The sequence below is a fragment of the Arachis hypogaea genome, chromosome 2, assembly GCF_003086295.3.
Source record: "Arachis hypogaea cultivar Tifrunner chromosome 2, arahy.Tifrunner.gnm2.J5K5, whole genome shotgun sequence".
NCBI lineage: Eukaryota > Viridiplantae > Streptophyta > Magnoliopsida > Fabales > Fabaceae > Arachis > Arachis hypogaea.
Genome location: NC_092037.1, coordinates 35,873,710 through 35,886,932, shown reverse-complemented (window position 1 = coordinate 35,886,932; position 13,223 = coordinate 35,873,710).

Here is a 13,223-nt window from a genome sequence, read left to right as displayed (position 1 = left end):
AATTTTAGGGCCTAAAAAGTATGTTTTCACATTTAAGCACAAATCAAGAGAGAATTGCAAAACCATGCTATTTCATTGAATAAATGTGAGAAAATGTGATACAATCCCCCAAAATAAGCACAAGATAAACCACAAAATCAGGGTTTATCAAATCTCCCCACACTTAAACCAAGCATGTCATCATGCTAAGAATAAAGAGGGACAAGAAAAGTGTATGAACATTTATTCAATGCAAAGAAACTATATGCACCTATCTATATGAATGCAACTAAATGCAAGATGATTCTACCTACTTGGTGAAAAGCAAATCAATCTCCAAGAACAAGTATGAACAAGTGGGGCAAAGGTCATATGACGACTCACAAACTCCACCAATTCAAATATCAAAATAAAGTTCAAATAAACTTGCAAGAAGAAAGTTCATGAAAGCTGGGAACAAGGAATTGAGCATCGAACCTTCACCGGATGTGTATCCGCTCTAGTCGCTCTAGTGTATAGGGTCGATCACTAAATTCTCTTCTAATCATGCTTTCCATGATTTATTTTTCATCTAACAATCAACAATTATTCAATGCATGCATACATTCATCATGAGGACTTATTCAGAGGTTGTAATGGGGCTAGGGTAAAGGTAGGATGCATATGGTCAAGTGAGCTTGAAATTTGAATCTTTGATTTACCTAAGCTCTAATCAAACACATATAACAACCTATACAATTTTAATACACAACCTAGCTACCCATGATTCCCACTTTTTCACATACTCATGCATTCTTTTTTTTATTCACATTCCATATGCATTGATTTTTATTGAACTTTACTTTGGGGCATTTTTGTCCCCTTTTTATTTCTTTTTCTCTTTTTTTTCTATATATTTTTTTTCTTATATATATATATATATATATATTTTCTTTTTGTTTTCTTTATCATTTTTTTTCTAAAGTATATACAACGTATCAATGCATATGGTTTTACATATAGTGCATGAACATGTACCCAATTCCCAATATTTTCAACAAAAATAAAAATTACACTTTTACCTCAACCAATGTCCCAAGTTCTCCAAACCCAAATGATACACACCCTCACTAGCCTAAGCTAATCAGAGATCCAAATTAAGGACATTTATTGTTTTTCGCTTAAGCTTGTAATGTGCTTCAATTAAGAACAAATGGGTTAAGCATAGGCTCAAAATTGGTTAACAATGGTTGATGAAAGGTAGGCTATTTGGGTAAGTGAGCTAAATGAAATGATGGCCTCGATCATATAAATGCATGTATACATGGAACAATGGACATAAAGAATCAAACAAATCAAACATCACAATCATAGAGAGAGAATAATACACACAAGAATGAAAAATAAGTGGTTATAAGATGTAACCACACAATTAGGCTCAAAACTCACATGCTTGTGTTCTTAGCTTAAAAACCATGTTCCAAAATAAATTCTTCAAGCAAGTTTGTCACAAAAAATTTTTCAAATTGGTAGGGTGCCCTAAAAATAGTTTCTTGGAAAAGAAATTATCACCCTAACCAAGTAGTCCTGACATAAAAAGGAAGTGGTAAAAATATGTACAAATTCTAACTAACATGCAATCTATCATGCAATGCAACAACTAATCTAACAAAGACAAAAATTAAAAATTGGTGTTGAAAAAGGAAGTTGTTACCCATGGAGGTCGGTCGGACGACCTCCCCACACTTAGAAATTTGCACCGTCCTCGGTGCATGCAAAGAAAAGCAAGGTGGACGGCTTGCTACAATTGATGAGTTTCTTCAAAGGGTTGTGCGGGTGACCTGTTTGTTGCCCCATTTAAAAGCTTTTCGTTTTCCTCCTTTCTTGGTGGCCAACCTAAAGGGAAAGAAAAAAAAAGAGAATTAAGCCTATAACTAAGATATGAAAGCAATTAGAACATAGGCGGGGGCTAATGCCAAATAAGAGTAAGGTTTTCACTACATGTTAGCTACGCATGTAAGTGAGAGAGCAATGTAGGCAAGAGGCATATCAACTAATACTTGATGTAAGAGTAAAGTCAAAGCATGAAGAGCACTCAAAAGCATCAAGTTCAACTAGAAAGAGTGGGTCATGAAAGACATGTAAGTTCATATCAATGCACAAAGGATACAAGAATCATCAAGGGTTAAGTATTGATTCAAAAGTTTCATCACTCAACAATATCAAACAAGTCAAGAAGCACCAAGATTAACCAAGAAATTCTCAACAATTGAGTAAGAAAATTCAACACCATTATTGAAAGAAGGGACTTAGAAAAAAAATTGAAAACAGGCTATAGAAACAAAATTGAAATGCAAAGAATAGAAGCATACGAATGCGATAAACAAAAGAAAACGAAAGAGGAGAGAAAAAACTCTTTTTTTTTTATCGGCGCGGACGCACGCCTGACCGAGTTGGCGACCGGCGCGGACGCGCCAAGTGCGCCTGCGCGTCAGTGTGGGCACAGAATAGGCACAATAATGGCACAACTCTCTGGTTTTTGTACTAGGAGGGCAGGTGGTGCCATCGGCGCACACGCGTACAGCGTGCGTGCGTGCGCATTGCGTATTTAGCTTCAAGGACGTGTACGCGCCAGGTGCGCGCACGCGTGGGTGGTTTATGCTTCGCGCACAAAGTAGGCGCAAGTTAGGCACAACTCTCTGGAATTTTGCTTGGAGATGAAATCTTTGCATCCACGGGTATGCGTACATGGCGCGTCCGCGTGGATGATCGAAAATGCTTGAGGCGCGCGTACGCGCCAGGTGTGCGCACGCGCGGGTTGGTGCTATGTTTTTCAAAAAATTTTCATGTTCTTGCACCAATCCAAGCATTCCAAACCTCCAAACAGCTATCCAAACACCATAAAAGCCTTATTCAACATGCTAAACTACTAAATAAACTCAACAACCAGTACAAGCAAGAAATTAAACAAATTCTACCAATATGTACAAAAGAAAAAATGAAAAGATGTTACCATGGTGGGTTGTCTCCCACATAGCACTTTTGTTTATTGTCCATAAGTTGGACTTATGGGGAGCTCCTCTTAAGGTGGCTTGTGCTTGAATCCATCCTTGAACATCCACCAATGCTTGGACTTCCATTGTGCTTCATCATTCAAAGTTAATAACTCCAAGCTTTGATGGAGTTCTTCACAAACCATAGGCTCCCATATTTGATCCTCCTTGTGTGATCCGGGATCCCACACTTTGTTTTCACATCCGTCCTTGAGTTGATCATGATGATTTCCTCCGGGTGGCAAGAGAGATGAATTCTCATGAAGGCACCAAGCTATCCTTCTAGACCCATTCAATTGAGCATTACACCAATCCTTGCTCCTTGAATCTTCAACCATAATGAGCCTAGACTTACAACGCCAACCATTAAACATCCTCCTCTTACGCTTAATTCCACAAAGCGTCCTAAGTTGGCCATCCGTCTCAAGCAAACCAAATTCAAGTGGGATAATAAAGCTAAGAGTTAGAAGTTTTACCCACTCAAATGAAGGATTGGATAACAACCTAGGTGGAGGGGTTCCCAATGATCTTGACAATGCACGCTCCACTTCCGTCCATTCTTTTTGGATGGCTTCCACCACTTGGCAAGGTTCTTCAAGCTCTACCTCTTGCCAAGCTTCTTCAACTTCAACCTCTTCCTCTTGGTGGCTCACTTCCAATTCAATTTCTTCTTCATTGTTCACCAAGGGCATGGGAGGTGAGGTATCTTCTTCCTTACCCTCTATGTCAAACCCAATTGGAGAGGATTCAATTGTGCATAAGAATTCTTCGATGATTGAATCCATCTCTTGGTCGACCTCTTCAAAGGCTTCAACCACTTCTTCTGGCTCAATTGTCTTAACTTCCTCCCCTTGTAGCAATTCTGGCTTCAACTTCTCTTTCAAACCCAATTCTTGCTCTAAACTCACTCCCTCACTATGCTCCTTAATTACCTCTCCACATTTGTCAATGGGAGTGCCTTGGTTGCTTAGGCTTAGTTGGGAGGAGGCCATATTGCTAACGGCTTCCACTAGGATAGCCATCTTGGCTCCTAGCTCCTTAAACTTCTTTTCATCCTCCTCGTGTTCGTGTTGCCTTAAGATATGAGATTCAAGATCTCTCAATTCTTGCATGGGGGCTTCATCGTGAGGTGATGGTGGAAGAGAAGGTTCATTGTTTGGGAGAAAAGTTTCAAGATCTTCCAATTCTTCATCATTCATTATATGCTCAGGAGGTTGTGCATTATCCTCCTCAACACCAATTTCAAGCTCATTGGAAGAAGGTTCAACAACTTCCACAAAATCATCAACAATGTCACTTGGTGTGGAAGTGCTCTTAAGTTTGAAATTCACCTCTTGTTCAACTTCCTCTAACTCTTCAACCACTTCTTCTTCTTCAACAATCTCTCCCTCCTCCACTTGTTGCAAGACATACCCCATCTCCTTGTCCTCATGTTGAGATTCTAAAATCTTCTTCATACTCCTTTCTTTGGTTGATTTCTCACATTCATCCATGGAGATGCTTTGCTTGTTACATGAGTCCCATGAGTCCAAGTTGGCTTTAATTCTGGCAAGGTTAGCTTCAATAGCTTCATAATTCTTTTGGGCTTCTTCTTGCTCCTTTTGACGGATTATTGCTTGAAGCCGATCCATTTCTTCCTTGAGATGATCCATTGGCTCTTGGATGGATGGGTATGGGTGTTATTCCTTGGAGGGTTGTGGTGGAAAGAAAAATTCATTATGTGGTTGAAAGTTGTCACACATGGGAGGTGATTCATCTTGGTAATAGTATAGAGGTGGTGGTTCTTGAGGGTATTGGTGGTGGAATTGGGGTGGTTCTTCATATGGTTCATATGGTTCATAAGGTGGTTGGTATGGTCGATATGGGTTGAGGTCATATGGAGGTGTTTGGTGGTAGGGGACTTGTGAGTAAGATTCATTGGCGTATGGTGGTGATTGTTGACAATTACAATAAGGGTCACCACATCCATTAGATTGATATGCATTAGGATTGGAATTATACCAATAAGAGTCCAGAGGGGGTTGTTGCCAAGAAGATTGTCCATAAGCTTGGGGCTCCTCCCACCTTTGATCTCCAAATCCTTGATGCATATCCTCATTGTAGTTTCCATTACCTACAACATAATTTGAGCCAAACTCATAGCCAAATGGGTGAGAATTCATAATATCAACTAAAAACAAAAGCTACAAAAATAAGCAACAAGTCCTAAGTCTAACAAAAACTAACAAATAAGCAAAAGGCAAACATATTCACAATATTCCCAATAGCCAATAATGTAACACCATTGCAACTCCCTGGCAACGGCGCCATTTTGATGAATGGATTTCTTGACGGTTTAGAATTTAACAAATGAAAGCTCGTTGTAAAGTATAGTTTCCAAACCAATCAAGAATCCTTTCATGCAAAAATATTGGTTGTCACAAAGAACAAACCCAAAATAAGAAATAACCGGAGTATTTAGACTCCGGGTCGTCTCACAAAGAGTTGCAATGAAGTGGTCAATTATTGGCTATGGGGATCAAGGGGGGTTTTGATTGATATGAGGCAAGAAATTAAATGGACAAGAATTTAAATGACAAGAAAAGTAAATCAAGCAAGTAATAAAGAGAGACATTCATGGCAATGGATTGAGATCATAGGCTTTCTATCCTAGTCATGCATGATTAATTCATCTTATTTAGTCAACTCCAACAAATAGGGAGAAAGTCAAACAAGATTAATCAATCATGTTACAAATATAAACAAGAATTTATCTCATTACGTCAACTCCAACAAATAGGGAGAAAGTCTAACGAGGCTAGCTAATCTCAATCCAAAAGTCCTAACCAACTTACTAATTAAACTAGCAAAAGACTAGCGTCAATGGAAACAATATTAGCTAACAACTCTAGATCACCAACATAAGTTGGGTTTTCATGACTCAAGATTGCCTAATTAATCTTTCCAAGCCAAGAATGCTCAAAATCTACTCTAACATCCTTCCAAGCATTCTATCAAATACTTGGAAGGCATAAAAGGAAAGCATAGTAAATTTGCAAGAATAATAAAATCTACCAACTACCAATAGCAAGGAAAGTAAGTTCTCAACACAAATCAACAATAAAAAGAACATCAAACATAAAATTGCATTAAAGAAAATTAAGATTCAACAATGTTCATAAACATAAAAGAGGACAAAATAAAGGAAATGACAAGTAAAACTAGAAGAGTAGAGTTTTAATAACAAGAAATTAAAAGGAGAAACTAAATCAAAACAAGAATTAATACTTGGATTCAAGAAGAATTAACTAAAACTACCCTAAAATCTAGAGAGAGGAGAGAGCCTCTCTCTCTAGAATTCTAACCTAAAACATGATAAAAACTAAACTATGACTAAGTGTGTCCATTCTCCCTATAATCCTTGGGTTCAATAGCATCAGAAATGGGTTGGATTGGGCCCAAAATGAGCTGCAAAATCGCTGGGGGCAATTTCATTAAAGTGGGCCACGGACAGCATCGGCACGCGCGCGCGTGCACACCCCTGAACGCGAAGCAACATATAGCAAAATTTATATCATTTTGAAGCCCTGGATGTTAGCTTTCAAACATAACTGGAACCGCCTCATTTGGACCTCTGTAGCTCAAGTTATGGTCGTTTGAGTGCGAAGAGGTCGGGCTTGACAGCTTTACGGTTCCTTTATTTCTTCATGAGTTCTCCCACTTTGCATGCTTTTCTCCTAACTTCTTCCATCCAATACTTGCCTTACGAACACGAAATCACTCAACAAACACATCAAGGCATCAAATGGAATTAAAGTGAATTAAAATGACCAATTTTAGGGTCTAAAAAGCATGTTTTCACATTTAAGCACAAATCAAGGGAGAATTGCAAAACCATGCTATTTCATTGAATAAATGAGAGAAAATGTGATAAAATCCCCCAAAATAAGCACAAGATAAACCATAAAATCGGGGTTTATCAATGAGCGGATATTTTATACGCTTTTTGGGGGTAATTTCATGTAGATTTTAGTATGTTTTAGTTAGTTTCTAGTAGATTTTTAATAGCTTTTAGGAAAAAATCATATTTTTGGACTTTACTATGATTTTGTGTATTTTTCTATGATTTCAGGTATTTTCTGGCTGAAATTGAGGGAACTGAGCCAAAATTTGATTCAGGCTGAAAAAGGACTGCTGATGCTGTTGGATTCTGACCTCCCTGCACTCGGAATGGATTCTTTGGAGCTACAGGAGTGCAATTGGCGCGTTCTTAATTGGGTTGGAAAGTAGACTTCCAGGGCTTTCCAGCAATATATAATAATTCATACTTTGCGTGAAGATAGATGACGTAAACTGGCGTTCAACGCCAGTTCCATGTTGCAGTCTAGAGTTCAGCGCCAGAAACAAGTTGCAAGTTAGAGTTCAACGCCAGAAACAGGTTACAACCTGGCGTTCAACTCCAGAAACAGCCCAAGCACGTGAGAAGCTTAAGTCTCAGCCCCAGCACACACCAAGTGGGCCCAATAAGTGGATTTCTGCACTATCCAACTTAGTTTACTCATTTTCTGTAAACCTAGGTTACTAGTTTAGTATTTAAACAACTTTTAGAGACTTATTTTGTATCTCATGACATTTTAGATCTGAATTTTGTACTTCTTGACGGCATGAGTCTCTAAACTCCATTGTTGGGAGTGAGGAGCTAATGAGCGGATATTTTATACGCTCTTTGGGGGTAATTTCATGTAGATTTTAGTATGTTTTAGTTAGTTTTTAGTAGACACTTATTAGTTTTTAGGCAAAAATTATATTTCTGGACTTTACTATGAGTTTGTGTTTTTCTGTGATTTCAGGTGTTTTCTGGCTGAAATTGAGGGAATTGAGCAAAAATCTGATTCAGGCTGAAAAAGGACTGCTGATGTTGTTGGATTCTGACCTCCTTGCACTCGGAATGGATTTTTTGGAGATACAGGAGTCTAATTGGCGCGCTCTCATTAGGTTGGAAAGTAGATATCCAGGGCTTTCCAGCAATATATAATAGTCCATACTTTGCGCGAAGGGCGTTCAATGCCAGTTCCATGTTGCGTCTGGAGTTCAGCGGCAGAAACAGGTTGCAAGTGGGAGTTCAACGCCAGAAACAGGTTACAACCTGGCGTTCAACTCCAGAAACAGCCCAAGCACGTGAGAAGCTTAAGTCTCAGCCCCAGCACATACCAAGTGGGCCCCAGAAGTGGATTTCTGCACTATCCATCTTAGTTTACTCATTTTCTGTAAACCTAGGTTATTAGTTTAATATTTAAACAACTTTTAGAGACTTATTTTGTATCTCATGACACTTTAGATCCAAATTTTGTACCTTTTGATGGCATGAGTCTCTAAACTCCATTGTTGGAAGTAAGGAGCTGATGAGCGGATATTTTATACGCTTTTTGGGGGTAATTTCATGTAGATTTTAGTATGTTTTAGTTAGTCTTTAGTAGACTTTTATTAGTTTTTAGGAAAAAATCATATTTCTGGACTTTACTATGAGTTTGTGTGTTTTTCTATGATTTCAGGTATTTTCTGGCTGAAATTGAGGGAACTGAGCAAAAATCTGATTCAGGCTGAAAAAGGACTGCTGATGTTGTTGGATTCTGACCTCCCTGCACTCGGAATGGATTTTTTGGAGCTACGGGAATCTAATTCGTGCGTTATTAATTGGGTTGGAAAGTATACATCTAGGACTTTCCAGCAATATATAACAGTCCATACTTTGCGTGAAGATAGATGACATAAACTGGCGTTCAACGCCAGTTCCATGTTGCAGTCTAGAGTTCAGCGCTAGAAACAGGTTGCAAGTTGGAGTTCAACGCCAGAAACAGGTTACAACCTGGTGTTCAACTCCAGAAACAATGCAGACACGTGAGAAGCTTAAGTCTCAGCCCCAGCACACACCAAGTGGGCCCCAGAAGTGGATTTCTGCATTATCCATCTTAGTTTACTCATTTTCTGTAAACCTAGGTTACTAGTTTAGTATTTAAACAACTTTTAGAGACTTATTTTGTATCTCATGACATTTTAGATCTGAATTTTGTACTTTTTGATGGCTTGAGTCTTTAAACTCCATTGTTGGGAGTGAGGAGCTGATGAGCGGATATTTTATACGCTTTTTGGGGGTAATTTCATGTAGATTTTGGTATATTTTAGTTAGTTTTCAGTAGACTTTTATTAGTTTTTAGGCAAAAATCATATTTCTGGACTTTACTATGAGTTTGTGTGTTTTTTTGTAATTTCAGGTGTTTTCTGGCTGAAATTGAGGGAACTGAGCAAAAATCTGATTTAGGCTGAAAAAGGACTGCTGATGTTGTTGGATTCTGACCTCCCTACACTCGGATTGGATTTTTTGGAGCTACAAAAGTCCAATTGGCACGCTCTCAATCTGGTTGGAAAGTAGATATCCAGTGCTTTCCAGAAATATATAATAGTTCATACTTTGCGCGAAGATAGATGACGTAAACTGGCATTCAACGCCAGTTCTATGTTGTATTCTGGAGTTCAGCGCCAGAAATAGGTTGCAAGTTGGAGTTCAACGCCAGAAATAGGTTACAACCTGGCGTTCAACTCCAGAAACAGCCCAGACACATGAGAAGCTTAAGTCTCAGCCCCAGCACACACCAAGTGGGCCCTAGAAGTGGATTTCTGCATTATCCATCTTAGTTTACTCATTTTCTATAAACCTAGGTTACTAGTTTAGTATTTAAACAACTTTTAGAGACTTATTTTGTATCTCATGACATTTTAGATCTGAATTTTGTACTTTTTGATGGCATGAGTCTCTAAACTCCATTGTTGCGAGTGAGGAGCTGATGAGCGGATATTTTATACGCTTTCTGGGGGTAATTTCATGTAGATTTTAGTATGTTTTAGTTAGTTTTTAGTAGACTTTTATTAATTTTTAGGCAAAAATCATGTTTCTGGATTTTACTATGAGTTTGTGTGTTTTTCTGTAAGTTTAGGTGTTTTCTGGCTGAAATTGAGGGAACTGAGCAAAAATCTGATTCAGGCTGAAAAAGGACTGCTGATGTTGTTGGATTTTGACCTCCCTACACTCGGATTGGATTTTTTGGAGCTACAGGAGTCCAATTGGCGCGCTCTCAATATGGTTGGAAAGTAGACATCCAGGCTCTCCAGCAATATATAATAGTTCATACTTTGCGCGAAGATAGACGACGTAAACTGGCGTTCAACGCCAGTTCCATGTTGTAGTCTGGAGTTCAGCGCCAGAAACAGGTTGCAAGTTGGAGTTCAACGCCAGAAACAGGTTACAACCTGGCGTTCAACTCCAGAAATAGCCCAGACACTTGAGAAGCTTAAGTCTCAGCCCTAGCACACACTAAGTGGGCCCCAGAAGTGGATTTCTGCACTATCCGTCTTAGTTTACTCATTTTCTGTAAACCTAGGTTACTAGTTTAGTATTTAAACAACTTTTAGAGACTTATTTTGTATCTCATGACATTTTAGATCTGAATTTTGTACTTTTTGATGGCATGAGTCTCTAAACTCCATTGTTGAGAGTGAGGAGCTGATGAGCGGATATTTTATACGCTTTTTGGGGGTAATTTCTTGTAGATTTTAGCATATTTTAGTTAGTTTTCAGTAGACTTTTATTAGTTTTTTGGAAAAAATCATATTTCTAGACTTTACTATGAGTTTGTGTGTTTTTCTGTGATTTCAGGTGTTTTCTGGCTGAAATTGACCGAACTGAGCAAATATCTGAATCAGGCTGAAAAAGGACTATTGATGCTGTTGGATTCTGACCTCCCTGCACTCGGAATAAATTTTTTGGAGCTACAGAAGTCCAATTGGCATGCTCTCAATTGGGTTGGAAAGTAGACATCTAGGGCTTTTCATCAGTATATAATAGTTCATACTTTGCGCGAAAATAGATGATGTAAACTGGCGTTCAATGCCAGTTCCATGTTGGAGTCTGGAGTTCAGCGCCAGAAACAGGTTGCAAGTTGGAGTTCAACGCCAGAAATAGGTTACAACCTGGCGTTCAACTCCAGAAACAGCCCAGGCACGTGAGAAGCTTAAGTCTCAGCCCCATCACACACCAAGTGGGCCCCAGAAGTGGATTTTTGCACTATCCATCTTAGTTTACTCATTTTCTGTAAACCTAGGTTACTAGTTTAGTATTTAAACCACTTTTAGAGAATTATTTTGTATCTCATGACATTTTTAGATCTGAATTTTATACTCTTTGACGGCATGAGTGTCTAAACTCCATTCTTGGGGGTGAGGAGCTCTACAGCGTCTCGATGAATTAATGCAATTATTTCTGTTTTCCATTCAAGCACGCTTGTTCCTATCTAAGATGTTCATTTGTGCTTCACTATGAAGAAGGTGATGATCCGTGACACTCATCACCTTCCTCAATCCATGAACGTGTGCCTCACAACCACCTCCATTCTACATCAGATTGAATGAGTATCTCTTAGATTCCTTAATAAGAATCTTCGTGGTATAAGCTAGAATTGATGGCGGCATTCATGAGAATCCGGAAAGTCTAAACCTTATCTGTGGTATTCCAAGTAGGATTCAAGGATTGGATGACTGTGACAAGCTTCAAACTCACGAGTGTTGGGCGTAGTGACAGACGCAAAAGGATCAATGGATCTTATTCCGACATGATCGAGAACCAACAGATGATTAGCCGTGCTGTGACAGAGCATTTGGACCATTTTCACTAAGAGGATGGGAAGTAGCCATTGACAACGGTGACACCCTACATACAGCTTGCCATGGAAGGAGCCTTGCATGTTTGAAAGTGAGGAAGCATTACGTTACAGGAATTCAGAAGACAAAGCATCTCCAAAACTCCAACATATTCTCCACTACTACGTAACAATTACTCCTTTTACACCCTTTTATTTATCCTTTACAATCGAGGCTAAAGAATCCTATTGGTATCCTGACAAAGATTAATAAGATAACCATAGCTTGCTTCAAGCCAACAAACTCCGTGGGATTCGACCCTTACTCACGTAAGGTATTACTTGGACGACCCAGTGCACTTGCTGGTTAGTTGTGCGAAGCTGTGAGAAATAGTCCATTAATATTGGCATACACAATTTTGTGCACCAAGTTTTTGGAGCCGTTGTCGGGGATTGTTTGATTTTGAACAACTGACGGTGAATCTTGTTGCTTAGATTAGGAAAAATATATCTTTTTTACTAGAATTGCATCTTTTATTATCCCTTCTAAAAAAAATTCAAAAATATTATCTTTCTTTAATTGAATTTTTGTTTTTTTTTTTATGAGTTTAGTGCCATGTTTTAAGTTTGGTGTCAATTGCATGCTTTTCTTTGTCTTTCAATTTTCGAATTGCATGTTCTTTATTTTTCCTTGATCTTCAAATTGTTCTTGTCAAATTTTCTTGTTTGATCTTTGGTTTTTCCTATTTTGTGTATTTTTCGCGTTTTCCTTGTGCAATTTCAAAATATTAGTTTTCAAGAAAAAATTTATTTTTATTTATTAAAAATACCTCTTTAAAACACGTTACATTTATAGCTCAATTGGCTAGAGCGTTGGTTTATGTTATTGGTAATTGGGTATCTTCTTTTTAAAATCATTTTCAAAAATAATTTTTCTTTGATTGAACCTTGTGCTAAACTTTAAGTTTGGTGTTTTCTTGTTAATTTTCTTTAATTTTCGAAAATTTATTTTGGTTTTCTAAAAATTTTAAGTTTGGTGTTCTTTCTTTTGTTCTTGTTGTTCTTGTGATTCTTCAAAGTGTTCTTGAGTCTTCCTTGTGTTTTGATCTTAAAATTTTTAAGTTTGGTGTTCCTTCATGTTTTCCCTCCAAAATTTTCGAAAACAAGGAGCATTAGATCTAAAAATTTTAAGTCTTGTGTCTTTTGTGTGTTTTTCTCTTTCATCATAAAATTCAAAATTCAAAAAAATATTTTCTAACTATTTTTAAGCCATATTTTCGAATTTTTTTATAAAAATACAGATTTCAATTTCAAAATTTTTCAAATCTTATCCTTTTAAGATTAAAAAAAAGATTTATATTTTTTTTGAAATTATCCTAACCACTTTCTCTCTCCTCACTTTTTCGAAAATCTTCATAAAATATTTTTTAATTATTTTATTTTATTTTATTTTATTTTTATTTATTTCTATTTTTATTATCGTCTTTATTTTATCTTATTTTGTTATTATTATTTCAAAATTTTTATATATAATAAAATAAAT